This window comes from Physeter macrocephalus, chromosome 13 (genome assembly GCF_002837175.3).
Source record: "Physeter macrocephalus isolate SW-GA chromosome 13, ASM283717v5, whole genome shotgun sequence".
NCBI lineage: Eukaryota > Metazoa > Chordata > Mammalia > Artiodactyla > Physeteridae > Physeter > Physeter macrocephalus.
The window spans coordinates 22,751,730-22,774,245 of record NC_041226.1 but is presented as its reverse complement, the minus strand read 5'-3'; the positions used below and the strand labels follow the sequence as shown (position 1 = coordinate 22,774,245).

The 22,516-nt window shown below is 43.0% G+C and overlaps 2 long non-coding RNA genes across 2 annotated transcripts; one reads left to right on the top strand and one right to left on the bottom strand.

Annotated features, from left to right (window-relative positions):
- Positions 1-707: 707 nt before the first annotated feature.
- Positions 708-22,232, bottom strand: LOC114487510 (uncharacterized). The gene is made up of 5 exons (XR_003682664.2): positions 22,043-22,232; positions 18,035-18,140; positions 2,701-2,858; positions 1,795-1,887; positions 708-777 (listed from the first exon to the last, which is right to left on the bottom strand). It is a non-coding gene; the product is annotated as an uncharacterized lncRNA (long non-coding RNA).
- Positions 2,751-9,293, top strand: LOC102996309 (uncharacterized). Its single transcript, XR_448271.2, has 3 exons — positions 2,751-2,799; positions 7,992-8,096; positions 9,165-9,293. It is a non-coding gene; the product is annotated as an uncharacterized lncRNA (long non-coding RNA).
- Positions 22,233-22,516: the final 284 nt, after the last annotated feature.

Here is a 22,516-nt window from a genome sequence, read left to right as displayed (position 1 = left end):
CATAATTCAAAAAGAGTCATGTACCACAATGTTCATTGCAGCACTATTTACAATAGCCAGGACATGGAAGCAACCTAAGTGTCCATCCACAGATGAATGGATAAAGAAGATGTGGCCCATATATACAATGGAATATTTCTCAGCCATAAAAAGAAACGAAATTGAGTTATTTGTAGTGAGGTGGATGGACCTAGAGACTGTCACACCGAGTGAAGTAAGTCAGAAAGAGAAAAACAAATACCGTATGCTAACACATATATATGGAATCTAAGGGGGGGAAAAAAAGGTTCTGAAGAACCTAGGGACAGGACAGGAATAAAGACACAGACGTAGAGAATGGACTTGAGGACATGAGGAGGGGGAAGGGTAAGCTGGGACGAAGTGAGAGAGTGTCATGGACATATATACACTACCAAATGTAAAATAGATAGCTAGTGGGAAGCAGTCACATAGCACAGGGAGATCAGCTCAGTGCTTTGTGTCGACCTAGAGGGTTGGGATAAGGAGGGTGGGAGGGAGACGCAAGAGGCAGGAGATATGGGGATATATGTATACATACAGCTGGTTCACTTTGTTATACAGCAGCAACTAACACAATATTGTAAAGCAATTATACTCCAATAAAGATGTTTAAAAAAAAAACAAAAGTTACAGCTAGTTAAAAAAAGAGATTTCTCTCAACTTGGGGAAAAGACAACTTCAGGGTTGCTCAGGTGGCTGTTGGCAGGATTCAGTTCCTCACAGGCTGATGGGCTAAGGGTCTCAGTTCCTTGCTGGCTGTTGGTCAGAAGGCCTACTTGTCACATGGTCCCTCCATTGGGTAGCTCAAAACATGGCAGCTGGCTTTCCTCAAAGAGCAAGAGAAGGCAAGCATGACCAAGGTCAAAGCTTCATAACCTAACCTCAGAAGTAACATCCATCACTTTTGTTGGATTCTAGTCATTGGAAGTGAGTTGCTCAGTCCATCCCATGCTGAAGGAGTGGAGGTTATAACTAGGCATGTAACTAGGAGACCCCTGCAGGGAGCCATCTCAGGAGTGGATGAGAATTGCCCACCAAAGCTGTCCGTGACCTCTGGGCTGAGACAAAGGAAAGTGACTGGGGCACTTGCATCCACCCTATGGATATAACTTCATGTTGTTACATTCTCCCTGGTTAATGGGAAACATTCTAGTTGTCTTCAGACTGAGAGGCCCTGGGACACAACTTATTTTTTAATTGAACTAGAGTTGATTTACAGTATTATGTTAGTTTCAGGTGGACAGCATAGCGATTCAGTATTTTTGTAGATTATACTCCATTATAGGTTATTACAAGACAACGGGTATAATTCCCTGTACTATACAGTATATCCTTGTTGCTTATCTGTTTTAGATATAGTAGTTTGTATCTGTTAATCCCATTTAAAAGGTAAGTATTACGGTAAATGGGGACATTTCATGTACTTGGTGCAGCCTGACAAATCCGAAACTGACTTGGACCATGTGACAGGCACTGTGCTAAGTTCCAGAGACACAGAGTTAAATCCTCAGGGAGGCTACTGTCTGCAGGGGCAGGAGGTGGAGGGATGTAAACCTAAGGCTGCAGAACAGGACCGCACATACTGTGCTAGACAGAGAAGCGTCAAGGTGCAGTCACCTGAGCGTCTAACTGCAGCTGGGTGGGGAGAGGTGATGCGATGACCTGGGAGGTGGCATGAAGAGGGGGTGACACGCAAACCTTCCCACTGGTATGGAACACTGCTGCCTCCCCTCCCCTGTAAGATGACCCTCGTAGGGTCACCAATATCCCTACCATGTGCCTTCATATGCTGAGTCTTTCATGAAGATTTAGTCTCAGGTACTTTCCAGGTGGGCCATGCCTTGAGAGGGATGCTCTGCCCAGGCCCTGAGGAAAACCAGGAATAAAGGTGAAAAAAAAGCAAGAAGGAAGAGAACGGCAGAACCAACACCACAAACACATCAGGTGACAAGCAATTCCCCCTCCTCCTGCCAATTATGGCCCCAAAGCAGCCGCCTGACCCCCTAGCGGTACTAATCGAATCTACACCTGCCCACTGATAACATTCAAACCACAAGAGCCTCCAGAGCAAACAACTCCCTACAGTGAGAGCATTTTTCTTTCCCCCTTTATTTAAGAAAGACCTTATCTTGAGGTTAAATCCATTATCCTGGACATTGGAATGAAGTCCAACACGTGATGAATAACCCTGTTGCCTAATCTCCACCTCTTATCCATTCAGACTAAAAGGAAGGAGGCCCCAGAGGTAAAAGGGGAGGGAAATTGAGTCACAGAAATTAATGGCTGCATTCTACAAGTGTGCTTCTTTGGACAAAGCCACATCTGACTTTCTCAACACCTGTTCCCTCTTGTATTCATTAATTTTCATTCCTTTGATCTTCTATTTTTTTCTGTTTTTTTCTTTCTTTTACCCATTCCTTCTCCTTATCCTTCTTTTTATTTTTGAAAACAAGCTTCTCATCAGTCACTCCCTTCAGAGTGTGATTTAAATGATTAATCAATCAGTCATGAATCATTATACCCCCCCCACCCCCGGTAACCATGAATTCGTTCTCTAAATCTGTGAGTCTGTTTCTGTTTTGTAGATAAGTTCGTTTGTACCGTTTTTTGTTTGTTTTTTTTTTAGATTCTGCATACAAACGATATCTTGTGATATTTGTCTTTCTCTGTCTGACTTACTCATTTGAAGATTTTCACTGTAGGTTGGTGAAGATGGGGAACTGTGGCTTCAGAAGAAATGGAGATCATCCAGCCTGGAAGGGCCACTAGGAACCCCCGGTAAGTGTCACCCACTGCAGCCTTGCATGTGTGTCTTCTGAATTACACCTCACATAACCCTGCAGGGGAAGAATGAGGGCCTTGTTTTACAGATGAAGAAATGAGACTTGGTTAAGCCTCTCTTAAGTGACTGAGCTGAAAAATAAAACTCTTTATCTGTGCGGCTCCAAAGTCCGTGCTTTTTTCCGACTGTGCTCATAGCCCTGAGTGCCCAGAACAAACAAAAGAATGCTACTTTATTTTAGCATCTACACTGAAGTTTAAAATCCATTGATTTTACCACTTTTTCACTGTCTTTCACCCCCTCACATCCTCTTATCCCTCCTTAGCTTCATTAAATCCCAGTCATGAAAATCTACGGTCAGTGGAGATCACTCCCTCACATATACTATAAACTACCTTTCCTCTCTCTTAACGAGTTACTCTGACTTGGCAAGTCTCCAGTCCTGGTAAAACCCACTCTCCACCTACCTGAAAACTGCCATCAGGCAGCTGACTGTGGCTGGAGAAAAGAACACAATGGGATGAGCACACAGTCCAGTGGGCCAGCCTCAATGTGACCCAGCCGTCCTACGTGCTCCCCTGGCGCCCCCCTCCAACCTCACACCCTCCCTAACCCTTCCCTCTGGGCTGGTGCCTGTGCTTCCCTGTTTCAAGGAGAGCCTAAAGCCCTCCAAAGAGAGCCCCCTGGTCTCGCCAGCCACCCCCATCTCCCTTCTGTCATGGCCGAAGAACCGGCTCTCCTTCTATGCCTGTGTCTGTTTGCGCGGCTATAACAAATAGCGCGACTGGGTGGCTATAAACAGCAGCAGTGAGGTCAGAGGTCTGCAAGGTCTGCATGGTCAGGTTCTGGGAGAGCCCTCTTCCGGGTTGTCAGCTTCTCATGGTTGTCACATGGTGGAAGGGGCTAGGAAGCTCCGTGGGGTCTCTTTTAAAAGAGCATTAATCCCATTCATGAGGGCTCTACCCTCATGACCTCATCACCTCCCAAAAGTTTCACCTCCCAGTACCATCGCATTAGGGTTTCGACATAAGAGTTTGGGGGAGGGGGACACATTCAGAACGTAGCAACGCCCTCCCCGCCGCCCATGTCCCTGGCTCCAGCCATTCTTCCTTCTCTCTCTTCTGCATCGTCCCTCCCTTGAAAACACCTCCTTCCCTTGGATTCCAGAACGTCACTCTCTCCAGGTTTTCCTGGAGCTCACAGGCTGCTCTACCTCAGTCTCCTTTCCTGGTCCCTGCCTAGCTCGCCGACCTCCCAATGCTGAAGTCCCCCAGAGACATCCTTTGTCTCCTCTTCTTAATAGACTATCATTCCCTTGTGAGCTAAGTCAGGCTAGTAGCTTGAAAAACATCCAAATGCTGTGGGTTTCCAAGTTTACATCTCTGCCCTGACAGTCCATCAGCCCAGATGTTTCTCCCCTGAACTCCAGAGTGACAGATTTATCTGCTTACTCCGCATCTTCATGTTCATGTTTAACAGACATCTCAAGGTAATACGCCCAAACCTGAACCACACCCATGTGAGTCCCCACTCCTGCCGAACCTGCTGCACATGAGGCTTCTCCAACTCTGTTACTTGCCATTCCTCATCCAGTGTTCAGCCTCCAAACCTACTGTCACACAAGACTTGTAGTTTTTTTCTCAAACCCCACATCCAATCCATCAACAAATCCTGCCTTCTTTTCCTTTAAAATATATCCGGAATCTCATCATGCCCATGCTACCATCCATGCTACCATCCTACTTGGAGCCATCATCATCCTTCTCCCAGATTGTTGAAATAGCCTTCGGACTAGTCACCCTGCTCTGCCTGTGCCCCTGGCAGCCTATTCCAATAGAGCAGCCAGGGTGAACCTTGAAAAGCTCAAGTCAAATAGATGGCACTCCTCTGCTGGAAACCCTCCAATGGCTAGAATGGTGAAAGTCAAAGTCTTTTTAACGACCTGGGATGCCTGTGTGCTTTGGCCTCTGTTACCCTTTGGTCCTTATTTCCTACCATTCCCCCCTTTGCTCTTCCTGCCACATTGGCCCTCTTCTGTTCCTTGAACACATCAGGTATGTCTCCGCCTCAGGGCCTTTGCACTAACTGTCTCTCTGCTTGGGAAGACCTCCTACAGATGTGACTTAGCTCGCTCCTTCAAGTCTTTGCTTGATATTACTTCCTCAGTGAGACCTTTCCTGAGAATCCAATTTGGAATTATAATACCTCACATTTCCAAACTCTCTTTTGGGGGGTTTTATTTTTCTCCATAGCACTTATCATCTTCAGTATACTGTATTTTTTATTTTGTGGAGGAAGGTAAAGCTTCTTGAGGGCAAGGATTTTCGACTGGTTTGTTTATTGCTTGTATTAGTCAGGGATCTTCATAGAAACAGAACCAATAAGATACCTATAGGTATATAGAAAGAGATTTGTTATGAGGGATTGGTTCAGATGATTATGGAGGCCTAGCAGTCCCATGATCTGCCACTTGCAAGCTGGCGACCCTGGAAAGCCAGTAGTATAATTCGAGTCCACATTCCGAGGCCTGAGAACCAGGGGAGCCAATGTCTGAGAGCAGGGGAAGATGGAAGTTCCAGCTCAAACAAGAAAGCAAATTCATCCGTCCTCTACCTTTTTGTTCTATTCAGACCCTCGACAGATTAGATCATGCCCACCCAACTGGTGAGCACATCTTCTTTATTTAGTGTACCGATTCTTCTGGAAACACCCTCCCAGACACACCCAGACATAATGTTTTACCAGATATCTGGGCGTCCTTCAGCCCAGTCAAGTCGACACATAAAATTAACCATCACACTATTCTATCCCCAGAGCCTGGGATAGTGCCTGGTACATATTCGGTGCTCAATAGTTATTTGCTGAATGAAGAGAATCAGCCTGATTCTCTGCAGTGCCCACATCATTCCTTGGTAATGTAGGGGATCAGAACATGCCACCCCGAAATAGGTTGCTTTAGCAGATTGATTATGTTAATCTGAAGACACTTGGGAAACAGCAGATGCAAGAAAGGCTCTCTGAACTCCCCCATTCTACCTAAAATCAGGACATAAAATTTCCCTTGACATTGTATGCCCTCTCTGTACCAGAACAAGAACATTCTTATCACCGGAGACTTGGAGTCAATGCTGAAATGGATCTGTACAAACAAACCTACTAAAATAAGCTTTATCTTCCATTAGTTTCCCGCATTATAGTTCCTAGTCACGTTCCCACAATTTATTGCCCCAACCCAAATCCTTTTTCCTTTGTCTTGTCACAGTTCCAAAATTTACCATTCTTTGTGGAAATGCTATACAAGCTCTCAGGACTGTCCCCTTCTTTGGGCCTTCATTTCATTTCTCTGAAGGCTCCCATGCCACATAAAAATATTAACATCAAATATCTGTATGCTTGTCTCCTGTTAGTCTGTCCTTTGTCAATTTAATTCTCAGGCCCAGCCCAGACCTAAGAGGGTAGAAGGTAGAGGAAAAATCTTTCCTCTGTTATAGTAAGAAGTCGGCTGCTCAGAAGCACTCCAGTGTCTTCCAGACCAGGGAGGCAAATAGTCCAAAGGTCAGCATTCTCTGGCCCTCAAGCCCTGTAATAACGCCAGCATCCTCCAGCCAGCCCTGAGCTCCAGCTAGGCTTGGTACCCTGTCCATCCCCCAGGCCATGGGCAAACTCCAGGTTCAGAGGCGGAGTCGAAGAGGCGACCCAGCTGCAAACCCTCTGCCTGTCCAGGGTGCCTCAGGCTTGAGATCTTCTCCATCTTCCCAGAACTTGTCATACATCACTCCCGGGAAAGGACTGTGGCCATCAGCAATGCCTGGGGCTGGCCCATGCCCTTGGGCCAAACCCTACCTGCAGGCAGGGCCTGTCTTGAGTCCATGAACTATGAACTCTCAGTAACATTTGTCACAATGATAATAATGTCTTCCTGTTCAACAGCAATGCCTCTTTCTTAATTTCCAATACACCAGAATTGGGGGGAAGTGAAGGAAGTGAAGAAACGGGAGAGGGAAAACTAAGGATGACACAAGGAGGCTAGATTTTTCCCTTCTTTAAGGACTCCATCAGTTGTGTCTCCAGGGGACTGAAAGATGTAACACATCAACTGATGAACAGCTTTTTTTAATGTGGTATATCCATATAATGGAAATTATTAGACAATAAAAAATGAAGTACTGACACACGCTATGACCTGGATGAACCTCAAAAACGTTATGCTAAGTGAAAGAAGCCAGCCACAAAAGACCATATTTTGCATGATTCCATTTATAGCAAATGTCCAAAATAGGCACATCTATAGAGACAGGATTAATTTTTGCCTAGAGCTAGGTGAGCTGGAGGAAATGGCGAGTGACAGCTAATGAGTACAGGGTTTCTTCTTGGGGGGATGAAAATGTTCTGGAATGGATTATGGTGATGGCTGCACAGCCCTGTTAATATACTAAAACCCACTAAATTTGTACTTTAAATAGGTGAACTGAATGGTATGTGAGTTTTATCTTAACAAAAATGTTATTTTAAAATAAAACAAAACAAGAGTTACATAACCCTCTGGGAAAATGGGCTTAAAGGCAGTTTGGCTTCTTAATTTTCCATATCTAACCTCAGGAGCAGATTGAATATAAAGCTAATGAAGCATGAACTTCAGGCCCCTCGCTGGCATGGGCCCCTTCAAAATCAATAATCAAATCCTAGCTCATTTTATATTCTTGATTTATTATTCTTTTCCTTAAAGAAGTAGCCCCAACTTGTATAAGCTTTGTGTCTCACAAAACCTGGATCTGCCTAATGAACATACAGTACTTTTATAATTAAAAAAGAAGTAACCATGATTTTTAAATATATATATATTTAAATATTTATTTTTTAATCAAATGAAAGATTCTTTATACAGTGCTTTACAATTTTCAAAAATTTCACACACGATTCATAGCATCATATTGCCCCTCCCCCTCGCCCTCCCCCTTTTCTGTCCCCACTGGTAACTAGTTTGTTCTCTGTATCTGTGAGTCTGCTTTTCTTTTGTTATATTCACTAGTTTGTTGCACTTTTTAGATTCCACATATAAGTGATATCATACAGTATTTGTCTTTCTCTGTCTGACTTATTTCACTTAGCATAATGCCCTCCGTAAGTAAATTTATAAAAATAGATTTTTTTTAATCATTAATGTGTCTCCCTTTCTACGGTGCTGAAGCCCCAAGGAAAACAGCCATTGAACCTCTGGAGAGCTCTTCTCACAGTAAACTATATGAAATCATCATGTGACTTCACAGGAAATTTGATCACCGTCTCAGGCGGAGTAAGTCATCGGTTCCTCTGGGTGCACAGCCCTGTCCATGCTGACAGTGGCTTTAGGACACTGGCCCTCCAGGAGAAATTCCAAGAGAAAACTGTTCAGGAACATCTTGAGGTTTTGTTTTTTTTAACAATTCATTTATTTATTTTTTTTAATATGTGTCTTGACTCTAATTGTTTATAGTCACCCTTTTCTTTAATATTTAAGGAAAAAAATGGTTCCAAGCCCCCCTAGTACACATGAGGTGGGTAATCCAGCGCCTCCTCCCTTCACGTTTCCAGGAATCCTTGGGCCTCAGGTTCCTGGGAGCGAGACTGTTGAAACTCCTACTAACAAAGTCCTAAGTTCAGAGCCAAACAAGAAGCATTTGGGGAGAAAAGATCCACGGTAAACCCATCCTTTACTTGGGGGCTGGTGTGGGTCTGGGTACAGGAATTTTTATTTTTTTTTGGTTTTTGGTTTTGTTTTTAAGATTTTTTTTGATGTGGACCATTTTTAAAGTCTTTATTGAATTTGTTACAATATTGCTTCTGTTTTATGTTTTGGTCTTTTGGCCACGAGGCATGTGGGATCTTAGCTCCCCGACCAGGGATCGAACCCACACCCCCTGCACTGGAGAGCGAAGTCTTAACCACTGGACCGCCAGGGAAGTCCCTAGGATGTTTTTAAGCTAAATCAGAATACCGCCAACTGGAGAATCCATTCAGAAGGGCAAGATGGAGGGGATGCTCTTCCAGGTTGGGGGTACAGGGTGTTCTTAGATCTCTGGAAAGATGCTGAGAAGGAGGCAGAGTGACAGGACACGTGATTTTACCACAAGAGGGATGCCATCACTGAAAGAGACCCACTCTGGGATTGGGGGGAACACACCCCTCCCCCTCTTTCTCTGCCCCAGCTGTGTGGACCCCTTAGTCAGGAATCAAACCAGCTAGAAAGAGACTCAGGACTGCTAAAATTCAAGCTCATGTAAGAGAAACAAACTGCGGTGTTTTTACATTAACGTGAGATTTTACTGTGACCAGTCAAGAGATCTCCTCATTAAGTTAATGTAATGGAATACTCTGATTCTAGGGTCCTGACTCTAATCCTTTAACAACGCTGGCTGGACTCTGCAATTATCACAGTTTCTGAAGAAAGACGCTCATCGGTATTCAGGACTCATCTCGGCAGGCAAAACCTTTAATGCCTTTGGGATTTCCTCAGAAATCATGTATAATTTTAAGTATTTAAATGCCAGAAGCAGACTCTAGATTTAAATGGCCAAGTTACCCAAAATGGGAAAGAATCCAACTTAACACCTACGTGGTGGAGCCTCGACTCACCCTTGGAAGAGTGAGGGAGGTAGGAGATGGGTTCTGCTCCCTGCCCCCAATTTCTCGGTGCTCTCTCCTCACACCAGCCATTGCCCCACTCCCTGGAGATTACCTCCTCATTACTGGCGAGTCACTTTGCTATAAATACCATTTAAGCAGTTCCTATCACGGGGGAAAAGAGCTAACATCATTCAGCTCTTCCCAGCTCCATACAAGCGGACACTCTGCGCAAGTGTTTATCCATTATCAGATGTAAGCCTCCCATAGTACTGGAGATGTACAGCCTAACTGCCATTTTCTCAAGGAGAGGCTCAGAGAAGTTGAGTAACTTGCTAAGGTCACCCAGCTGTTATGTGGTAGAGCAGGATTCCCACACGTCTGCCTGATGTCAAATGGTTTTTTTTCCTTCCACTGTACCAGCCTTTTCCAATTCTAAACAGCAGTGGGATTGGGGGGCAATTAACAGAGGCTATGAAGGATGTTTCTGAGATCTTTACCTGCGGTGGGGAGGGATTGTTTAATTTTACAAACATTCTAGGAAGCCATTGATGGGAAAACAGACTCTCAAATTTTTATGCAATCCAGTTTTCTCCCGTGAACTTCAAACCATAGATCTGATTTGACATCTCCACTTGGGTGTCTGATAGATTGTGCAAATTGAACATGCACAAACCTGTCTCCTGATCATCCTCAAAGCCACTATTCCCACGGGCTTCTTGGCTCATTGAACGGCAACCCCAGCTTCCAGCTGCTCGGGCCATACATTCTGCTGCCATCCCTGATTCCCGTCTTGCTCGGTCCGTACATGCCACCTATCAGCAAACCATGTCAGCTCTGCTTCCAAAATGCATCCAGACTCCAACCACTTCTCACCACCCCTACTGTCACCATCCTCCTTTCACCTGAATTGTTACCTTGGCATCCTAACTGGTCAGCCTTGCTTTGCTTTTCTACAGTCTTCTTAACACAGCAGCCAGAGTGATTTTGTTCTAGTTCAGTTTTGTTTCCCACCTTATTCTGCATAAGAGCCAAATCCTCACCTTACTGCACCTCCAAGACCCTGTGCTCTGGCCCCTCCAGCCCACTACCTGCCTTTCTCCTTCCACCAGTCTGCTCCGGCCATACTGTTATGAACTTCCATTCACATCTGCATGATTACAGACAACATGGCGTATGTAGGCCAGTAACACAGAAGAAAATGGCAGCAAGATGGTTATGAAACCCCATCTTCATCTTAACATGTTTGCAATGGAAAATATTTTGTGTTGCATATTTGTTTATTGTTCAGTTTATCACTTTTCACTTGATTAAATGGTTTTTGTCGTATTAAAAAAAAAATGGGTGGATTGCTGTTCTGACACCAGCCAGGCAGCTCCTGCATCAGGCCTTTACCTGGACTGCTCTGGCGAGGTAGCCCCCAGGCAAGCCTCTTACATCCTCAGCTCTTCTCTCAAAGCCACCTCAAGGAGCTTTCAACACTGCAGGCTTCCTCCATCCTTCCCGACTTTGTTTCTGCTCATGTATTCCTGTCTGATACACCATGTATGAACTTGTTTATTTTATTTATTATTTGTATCCTCCACTAGAATATAAACTCCCAGAGGGCAGGGAATTTCACCTGTTCAGCAAAGTATCCCTAGATCTTGGAAGAATATCAGGCACACACTGGCCCTCCATAAATACTGGTTGAGTGAATAAATTCCCTCCTCCTAAGCATGCTTTTAGGTGCCTACTATGTAAAAAGCAGTGTAAACTGGGGACTTCTCTGGTGATCCAGTGGTTCAGACTCCACGCTCCTAATGCAGGGGGCACAGGTTCAATCCCTGGTTGGGGAACTAAGATCCCACATGCCGCATGGCACAGCCAAAAAAAAAAAAAGGAGAAGTGTTAACTTTATAATTCCTAAAGAATGTAGTTCAGCCAATGTTGGCTCCAAGTCCAGTTTCAGTATAAACACAATTTTTCAAGTATTATTTTATAAAATCCCTCTAAAATATCAGCATTTAAGACAGCAAATTGTTCTTCATAGTACTCAATATGTGTAGGTATTTAATAATTTTTTATTGACAAATGAGTGAATGAATACACAAACAAATAGGCAAGACCATCATTCAAACCTGAGCTCTGTTTAAATAAGACTTAATATAGGTCTGTCTCAGAGGCAAGACACATCATAGTCACTGGAGTTTCATAATAATGAAAAAGAATCAACATTCGCCTAAAACTTGGAACACTACAATCCTTCTGGAAAAGGATTCCTGTAGAAAAAACAGTACCAAAGTCACGTGATAATTAATTGTACAAAATCTATTTGTAAAGAAAGTAATGTATTAGAGAATTGAAGACACCGGGGTGGTGGGGGAAGCTTGTGGTAGCAGTCTGTCAAATGGTTTAATAAAAAAGTAAGTGGGAGGAGGATTAAGGAAAATATGCATTATAATAACCAAGCTTTTATTTTATTTTATTTTATTTTATTTTAACATCTTTATTGGAGTATAACTGTTTTACAATGGTGTGTTCGTTTCTGCTTTACAACAAAGTGAATCGCTGGTGGGCGTCCACACGGTGACTCACAGGGCAAATGGGACCATCAGCAACCTGCAGTCACAAGTCCAGGGAGCAGACCAGACACTGAACTGCAGGGACCAGGGAGGGTCCACGGAGGTCATCGTCTGAATCCAAAGCCCCTTCTCACCACACACCCACACACCCCTTACATGGCATCATGACTGTGTCTTGGAGCTGAGGAAGGGGAAAAGAAAAATCTTAAATAATTAGCATCTTCCCAAAAGAGACTGAGTGAGCCACCCAAAACTCAGCTACAGTGAATCTCTAAATATAAAACCTACTCATTATCCAGTAGGTGAGATGGGGTGGCAGGGAAAGTTAGTGAATTTGCAACTCCACTGCTAATAGAAATGGATATGAATGCCACCCTTCCCTGGCTGCTATGAGGATGAAGCGGGACGGTGATCAGGAAGGACTTTGGAAAGTGAGGGCGCTCACTGCGGGTGGTGAGGAGGGCAGCTGTGGACCCTGCCATGCCGGTAGGACCAGACAAGCAGCAGGCACAACTCGGCCCTGGGCCAGGAGGCCAAGCGCAGACAAGAAGCCAAGTTCAGGCCAATTACGAGGTATCAGGTAGAAGAAAGCAGGAGTCGAGAGCGGCAGATTCAGCTGAGAAGTTGTTGAAGGGAAGCCAAGTGGCAGCAGAGGACCAGGTCTGAGCACGACCTCCCTACCGAGGAGCCTCGGAGGTACAGCCTCCAGGAATGACAGCTGGCCTGGGGCTACCTGACGTTTTCCTTAGTTACATGTAGGACGCAAAAAAGCAGTTTCACTGCAAGTATGCCCTGAGTGTGACTATTAGTGGCCTGGAGAGCCTTGAATTAAAATTAAGAATCATCTTATAGCCAGGACATGGAAGCAACCTAAGTGTCCATCAACAGATGAATGGATAAAGAAGATGTGGCACATATATACAATGGAATATTACTCAGCCATAAAAAGAAACGAAACTGAGTTATTTGTAATGAGGTGGATAGACCTGGAGTCTGTCATACAGAGTGAAGAAAGTCAGAAGGAGAAAAACAAATACCGTATGCTAACACACATATATGGAATCTAAGAAAAAAAATGTCATGAAGAGACTAGGGGTAGGATGGGAATAAAACACAGACCCACTAGAGCATGGACTTGAGGATATGGGGAGGGGGAAGGGTAAGCTGTGACGAAGTGAGAGAGTGGCATGGACATACATACACAACCAAGCTTTTTAAAAGTCTTATCACAGAAGAGTGAAAAGAAGCTCCACAAGGAAGATGCCTGAATGAATGCTGCTCTTAAATGACTGGAAATCTTTATGTGAACCTCTAATAAAGAAAATGAAATACAGTCAGCCCTCTGTAACCACAGGCTCTCCACCCGCTGATTCAACCAACCTCAGAGGGAAAACATTTTGTAAAATTCCAGAAAGTTCCAAAAAGTAAAACTTGGATTTGCTGAGCACCGGCAACTATTTACTTACATAACATTTACATTTTATTAGGTATATATAATCTAGAGATGATTTAACATATACAGAAGGATGTGCGTAGGCTATATGCAAATACTTAATAAGGGACTTGAGCCATCTTAATAAGGGACTTGAGCACCCAGGATTTTGGTATCTGCGGGGGGTCCTGGAACCAATTCCTTGCAGAAACGGAGGGACAACTGTAACCAGGGAAGTTGGAGGGTAATGACATCCTTACAGAAGGCAAGTGAAGTAACCCAGAAATATTTTAAACATTTTATTATGATAAGTGTCAAATGTACACATGAATAGAATAGTTTAATGAACTCCATCTACATTGCCTAATTACAACAGTCACGGCCTATATTACTTCCTTTATCGTGCCACCCATGTCCCCCCCGCCACCAAACGAATATTTTGAAGCCAACCCCAGACATCACATCATTTCAACGTTACTGTCTTAAAAAGGCAGGAGGACACTTTTTAAAAATCATGAACACGATACCAATATCATACTTAGAAAAAAAATAACAATTGACCTGGAGCTACTGAAAGTCAGCAGAAAAGAATGAGGGGCATTTCCTGCTAGCTAACTAGAGTTACAGGGCACCCGAATAAAAAATTCAAGAAGGGAGACAAATCCTGCACTCTTAGAATTCACACTGGCCAGCCTGATGCTAATCAACATCTGGAGATCCAATTGGATCTCCAGAAATTGGAGATCCAATTGGATCTCCAGAAATTGATCTCCAGAAATTGGAGATCCAATTTCTCCTTCCTTTGCCTCTTCATGACTTCAAAGCCGCCCGACCATAGAGCACACTGCTTGAGAGCATAGGCTTTTGGAAAGGGTCTCATCCCAGCTATAGTGGGACAGTGGGTAGAGGGCTAAATTGCTCTAAGACGAATCTGTAAGAGGACAATAATAGTATTCATTTTGTAGGTTTTTTATAAGGACTAAATGAGACAGTGCTCTTATTCACTCAGCACACAACAAGTGTGCAAAATCTATTAACTTCTGTTATTATCATTGGGATGTGTGGTGGGCAGGGATATCAAAACCAGGATTAAAATGGTTTAATGGTTTTAAATGGTGTAATGGTTTTATCTTGATGGTTTGCCAAGATAGCTAACATATTCAGTTTGGAGCCAGTCACTAAGACCTCTGCGCAAATTTTGATTGCTGATTTTGCATGTCCAAGTATCTTGGACTCCGTTGAAGTGGCCAGTAGAAATTATTTAGGTTTCAGCAAAGCATGTTATTCAAAAGCTTACGACATTTTTATTGCAGCATCGATTTTGACGTCATGGCCAAGAGCACCTTAAAAATGGGCTAAATCCTAATAAAAGTACCATGTGGCAAGGGTGTGAAAGAAAAGACTAGATTTCAAAGATCATTTTAAAGATTAAACACATTTTAAAGTCAAAGTTGCTGTTAAGACAGAAGGAATGAGATGAACTGATGAAACTTAAGTGTGCCCATCAGTTGAAGGCACTAAAGACAACAGGAAAAAAGCGGGGGTGGAAATCTAACACTTGATAAAATGGGAAGAAACTAAACCTAAAAAACAACAGATAAAGTCTGAAAGGGTAAAAGAAGCTAAAACAAATATTGCCTGGGAAGGGTAAGTCCAGGGAGAGGGTATCCCGAATCAGACCCAGAGGCAACCAGACAAGATGGACATTTTTTACTTTTTCTTAAGCGGGATCTGAGGACAAGGGTACCCCTGAAGTGAGAACCTCAAATCATTTCTTCAAGTGTCAGTGTGAAATTATTTCCTGGGTTTAACTGTGAAAACTCACCTGGATAGGTGTTAATTAGTTAGGAATTCCTGAAATGTATTCCTACTATGTTTTTTAGTGAGATGCAATACTTTGAGATGCAATACTTGGTCCAAAGCATGACCATAGATAAGTTATTTGTTTTTAATGAAAAGAAAAATAACATTTGATGTATGCCTATCATGTATCTAGAACTCTACTAGTTGGCTATATAAATTATCTCATTTAAGCAAGGAGACAGAAATGGATGGCTTGAAGAATTAAGCAATTAAAAGCATCCTAGATTTGCATCTTTGGGTCCTGCCCTTAGCAGATCCTTAATAAAGGGCTTGAAAGTCATCTATCAGGGTCCAGGTAGCCAGTCACTACATCAACATTCCAAACCAAAGCCACCTGAATGAATTAACTTGAATGTTTCTCAAGGCAGTAAGCTAACAACCCATCTGAAAGTCTATTTTTCTCTTCCTTAAAAAAAAAAAAGTTTTAATTTACAGAAAAGTTGAAAGAAGAGTACAATGAACAAAGATGTTCTCCTATATAACCACAGCACTATTTATCACACGTATCTAAGAAATTAATATTAATTACCATCTAATATACAGCCTCTATTTAAATTTCTGCAATTGCCCTGAAAATAATTTTTCTTATTTCTTCCCGCCTGCCCAGCAAATCTAGGATCTTATCAAGGTTCTAGTATTGCATTTCATTGGTATATCTCCATCCTGTCTTCAACACTTCTGATTCTCAATAAATTCCTCCCAACATTGATCCAACAGAGCCTCCTTGTACATTTCATCTCTTGCATTCTGCAGTGGTTCTCAATAAATCCCTGACATCATATCTGCAAATCTGAGGTCTATTTTTTGTGACAAAATTGAAAAAACAGAGGTCAGTACCTAGCTCATTCCAGACTTACATATGGTTCTGAGAATGTCCTATAGCACAGGACTCAACCCAGTAGCCTACAGGTTGTATCCAGACAACCTGACAAATTTGTATGATTTGTTCCGCTAGTCTGTGTGTACACACACACATACATGTGGGTATGTTTCATATGAATTCACTGCCAGAATTTTTAAATTAGGAAATTTTTTTTTACAGATCTGGATTTCTGATTCTTCCTTAAAAATAAAATCAGAAGAATTGGTAACACTGGCCTAAAAAAGCAACAATTGGCTGAAATTAGGTAGCAGCTACTGCTTTCAGGTGGGCCTGGGCCCCCCATTTCCACAGTCCACAGGTGGATAGTATATGCAGTTCCCCCATAGTAAGACAATAATTTAATGAGATATAGGAAACCAGGGGACAATGAAATGCACAGCATTTGCCATGTAGAGGAAAGGACTTTTTTAGAGACAGTCATCACAAGCATAGGGAACCTAACTCTGGCATAGAGAAGGGACACCTATTTTAAGCAATGTTACATCATTTTCATTAAGGTTATTGTAGATGGACTTGAACGGCTCCTTCACCTGGTTGCCATAGAAACCGTGAACTAGTGAAGGCTGGCTAGTAGCCTGGGTCACGTGACTTTAAAAGAAAAAAAACTTTTGAAAATACCTAACTAAAGAATTTCTGGAATGAGAAGGATAAATTATTCAAGGTGCTTATGAATTCCATCTGAGAAGCACACGCCCATCAGAAATCATAACCGAAGGCTGAGGCCGAGCTGATGAGCCCTCATTCCTCCCTGTTTAGCTCAAATGCCTGCTAGAACAGCAGTGAGGACCTCACAGCTCAGGCCTCGGGTCTTCCTAGGCTAAGTGATTGCAGAGATAAAGGAGCTTCTGTTCTCGGCTTCACACGATCTGGCTACAGTCTCCTCTGCCCAGCTTCTTCCCTCTGCTATATGGAACATCTGCTTATGTAAAAATATCAACAGAGCATCACAGAGACTGTTGAAGTAGAACAGAGATCGCAGTCTTCACCCCCCAATTCAACTTGGCTTACATGTTCTTGCTCAAATAATTAACTCTCCAATTAAATTCAGGTCTGGAAAACAGGACCACAAAGTCCTCAAACACGTCAGAGCCAGAAACAAATGAACATGACTTAACAGTTAGAGGACCCAGTGTTCCAGGACAGTCGAATACAGAAGCTCTCAGAGCCAAAAAATTCACCAAATCTCCTGAGTGATTTAGTTTACAATTTAGACGAATTTTAGGATAAGGAATTTTAAAACTCATTTATTTTTAGGTAAACCTCCCTCCTTTCAGAAGGAAATGCTCTCTAGCTGGTGACCATAAGAGGAAGTCAAACTCTCCGTACAGTGCCAACAATGGTGAGGAAAACAAGAGTTTGTATTCTCAATCTCCATGATTGATTCAGGTATGCAATTGATATGCTTTATTAAAAATAGCAACAAATCTTTATAGTAGTTACCACAACAGAGATCTTTGTCAGAAGTGAGAGTTCAGAGCACACACATGAGAAATCCATGCAGGATGATAAGATGAGCCCCATGATGTAGGGGAAATTCTGGTACCTGGGCCCAACATCACCGGGCAGGAGGTCTTTGGGAATAACATCTCACCCGCTTTGCAATGTTATAGAAAGCAGCAGATGGGTGAGAATAAGCCCTGGGAACAGTGGGGAGCGAGAGAACACAATTTCTAGCCCCCAGAGAGTAACGATCCAGTGGGAACAAGCATTGAGCTCGTTTTTACAAGTGTGATCAATGGTTGGAAAGAAGTTTAGAATCTATGGGCAGATAAGGCAAGAGCTGGAACACTGGTTCAACCTCACTCAGCATCGCCAGAGCAGGTAGCAAAGCTGCAAAGGGCCAAACAGGCACATCTCTTCCCAGCTCTGCAGTGACTTTCTGTTGGTACCTCAAAACTGGCCCTGGTGAGCGTATCTACACCACGAAAATCAGCACATCTCCTCCTCCGGAGAGAGGGTTGTTGAGGAAACCCAGCACACCACTGCACACTGCCACTGAAAGAATAAAAGATATAACAGGTAGGAGTATGCTTACTAAACCTTCAAGTATGTACACATGTAAGGTGATAACAAAAAGCAATTATGTAATAACAATCGTTATTATCTACTAACTATATGTATAAAATAGTGGTGCTGTAGTTCTTTTACACCAAATGTTTATAAGTGTAAGCATGGAAAAAAAACGGGACAATAATATTAATAATGGCATTATTAACTAACACAATAATTATTAATATGGCATTCCTCTAAACCTTAAGTCTGGGTGTCTCTTGATTGGGCCACAGCTACGTGCAGTAGCAGAATTTAATTTAATTTCCAGAACATTTTATAAAGATTCCCTGTATTTGCCTATCAGGATAATAGAAAACACAGAGGATCTAGACATCCACACATGAGAATTCTAATCCAGTTCTCTGCCAGGAACTGGGTGGGTTTTGATATAAAGCGTAGCACTTATCCACTTTGTGTTTCAGGTCCCCTATCCAGCAAATGGAAATAACAAAGTGTATCCTGTCTACCATCATGAGGATGTTTTAAGAATCTGAGAGTCATAAATATTTGGAGCTGGAAGCTTAGGGTCATTTGTCCCACCCCTCACTTTATGGATGAGGTCTGACAGATTGAGTGTCCAAGGTACAGCGAGGGAGTGGTACAGCCGCAACCAGAACCCGAGATTTTCTCCTGTGCTCTCCATACTCTTCCCACACGGAATGAACGATCATTAAGTAAACGGTCAAAGAAGACTTCTGTGGATTGGCCCCCAGGTTGTTTATTTTTCCACTGCAGGCTGAGACTCATCCCCTCAAAAGCCTGCTGGCACTGAACTCAAATTTTTACACATTCAGTTATTTAAAAAATAGCTCAAACAACCGGATTTTTAGCCATTTAGAGCCCACCTGGTTTGCATACCCCTCGAAACTTCACCCAGCACCTGTTGGCCATTGATAAGGTAGAGTCTTGTAGTTACAAGACCCCAGCTGCCATCACCCTTTGGAGCTCTCTGACCCAGAGACCACCCTACCATACCGCTGAGACTCCTCTAGTCCCCTGTCTCCCGAAAGCTCCCTTACCCGCCTCCCCTTCTGGATGTTGGCCTCCTGGATCCTCTGGACAGTCTCAGTCTCAGGGAGAGCGCCCCTCTCGTGCAACCCTGTCCAAGCAGGGCCCAGCAATGCTTGTGTGTTTCTGCCTCTCATGGTCATATCTTTTCCCTTGATCAGCCCCAAATCCCTCAAACCTGCTACAAAAGATGAAAATATACTTTGAGCAAAACGTCATGGAGATGTTTGGTGCCATCAGTAAACTAAGCCAGTTTCCTGACTTCCTGTGGGTCTTCTTAATACCGTGCAGCAAGTGACATTAATACTTCTTGGTCTTGGCCTCGTGTGGATAAGCCCTGATAACTTGGCCCCATCAAATCTTTCACCTCTTTTATGCTCATTCACAGGTGCTAAAGAAGAGACTAAGAAAAAATTCATAGAACAAGTTGGGCCCTGTGTCCGCAAAGCAAACGCTCTACGCCTTTGGTGTACATCTGGAGCACCAAAACAAAACCCTGAGATTGAGGACAGTGCAGACGTCCCCAGACGTGGCTGTCACCCAAAGGCAAAACTGCATTAGAAAACAAGGCAAGGAGCTCCAGTTTAACACTGAATGTTTTATTATCGTAAAAGCTCCAAAATCTAAATTCTGCCCCTCAAAATCTAAATGCATGCACTTTTACGAACAAACATACTATTCAGCTGCCTTAAATCTTTCTGATAAGGTAAGGTAACAATTGACAGGTAACTAGTTAAAACTATTATTGCTTTCCCTTGTCATGGGCATAGGGGAAAGGCCATTTTATATTTTAAAAATTACTGGTTCAATGTAATCAAAAAATGAAGTATTTCAAGTATGTTTTCCTGATTTGGGCTGCTTAAATAATTGCCTTCCCCCCCCCACAACCCCCCAAAATCTAAGCTGTAAATTCAATTCAGTTTCATTTGGTTTGGAATTACCGTATTGTGGAGAAAAACAAGTTCACCCTGTGTACTTTTACCAAAACTAATAATGATAGTTTACACTGATTGATTAAATATATACCAGTCATTGCACTGAGGGCTTTAAGTATATTTACATACATCATCTTCATGACAAACACAGTAATGTGGATCCTATTATCATTCCCATTTTACAGATGTAGATACTGAGGGACATGATGCTTAAGTAACTTGCTCAAGATCAGGAGGCTGCAAAGTCAATATAATTTGACTTTAGAGCTGTCCTGCCCAGTGGGGGAGCCTCCTGCCACATATAGGTATTGAGTATTTTAAATGTGGCTTGTTTAAATTGAGATGTGCAGTTAGTGTAAAATACACACTATATTTTAATGACTTAGTATGAAGAAAATAACATAAAATATCTCATTAATAACTTTTAAAATATTGATATATTGAAATAATATTTTGGATATATTGAATAAAATAAAATGTTGTCAAAATGCTTTTCACCTATTTGTTTTTACTTCTGCTTAATGTGGCTACTAGAAAAGTTAACACTCCATGTTCCCACACTTGGGCCTCACATTATACCTCTATTGGACCACGCTGCTCTAGAGCCTGAACTGTTCACCATTTTGCTTTACCCTCCAAAGGAATGAGTTTATACCATTCACATTAATGGGAAAGTGTGATCTTCTTTCACTGCAAGATGTATGTTTTGTTTGTCGGTGAGGAAACCAAGACATAAAATAGTTAAGACCCAAAGTCAAACATTAACCCTGAAACAATCTTCAAAGCCTGCTGAGAACAAAAGATTGCATACTCTACCCTCAGCTTTACTTGCTTGACTTGCTTTCCCACCTGGATTGAAGCCACAGAATTCAAGAAGTTTAATGATTGTCTGAGGTTTAACGTCTAATCAAAAGCCAAACACGGCCTTTGTCTGTGTTTATGCTCTTGCTTTATGTACGCTTGTGCTAGGCGTGGAAAGAAGAATACAGCAAGGTGGGGGAGCATGCCAGTTTGTGCGGCTTTTTACCGGGGGTCATGGGTTGGTTTTTATACGATCAGTACTTCAACTATTTAATCATAATCCTTGAGTTTCCATTTTGAAGGAAAAGGTATAAAACACACGCTCATAAGCCAATTCACTGAATGTCATTAGGACCCCTTAAGAAAACCTACACTATTCAGAAGCTCTAATCATGGTTCAGGTGCTGGTCTGGTTCAGAGCTGAGGTTGAATTCTCATATTTTCCTCTGAATGGTCTATACGCAGAAAATATTTCCTGAAATGTGAGCAACTCCACAGGTGCCATCTAATGGAACAGGACTTGGCAATAAAAAACCAAGACGTTCCTGTACTTTCTCCTGAGCTCTTGGTTCAGCCCAGCCCTACCCAGCTCTGGACATTTGACGTCTGTGCTTATTTACTTAGTTCCCTGGAGCACAGGGCGGCTTTTCTCTGTCACTGCATTCACCTGTGAGGGCTCTATTTAAAGAGCCTGCACAGTGTTCTGAACATTGACATTTGTGCCAAGCCCTCAGCTTGACCTTTCAACACCCTCCCAATCCTACTTTTTCTCAGCATCTTTCTCCCTCTTTAGTCCTCCAGTTCTGCTTTCTTCCTTGCAAGCGTGTAAAGGAAGAGGCTGTGACACTGAAAAGCTTCAAGGGGAGGTGGTAGGACTCGTCCTCTACCCTGCAGTCCCTCCTAAGTGGGGATTAAGTGTTCCTCCCATGTGTCCCCACAGTGGGCAGCTGTCCCAGGATCAACCAGTGACACTCCAGAGGGCTGCAGTGGGGAGAACAGAGGCCCCACGCATTTTATTCATAGGTCTGTGTGTGCTTATATAACCACTCTATATATAGATAGACCTATTACCTTTCACATTTCTTCATCCTTTAACCTTACCTTTCTTTTTCTTCTTTTTTGCGGTACGCGGGCCTCTCACTGTTGTGGCCCCTCCCGTTGCGGAGCACAGGCTCCGGACGCGCAGGCCCAGCGGCCGTGGCTCACGGGCCCAGCCGCTCCGCGGCACGTGGGATCTTCCCGGACCCGGGCACGAACCTGTGTCCCCTGCATCGGCAGGCGGACTCTCAACCACTGCGCCACCAGGGAAGCCCTAACCTTACCCTTCTTGACTCATTATGTGTTTGATGTTCCTAATGGACAGCATTCCACGTGGCATGGCGGGAGGCGTACAAACCTGGAAACTCAGATTCTAACCTGTTCTGCTGCTCACCGGCTGTGTGGCTTCGTTCTATTCGTCAATGAAGTGAAAGGGGGAACTGGATGATACTTAGAAGCCTCTCTGTTCTACAATTCTGTGAATCTTGAACGTTATAAATCATCTCTAATCATTAGTATCCATTTCTTAAAATCTTT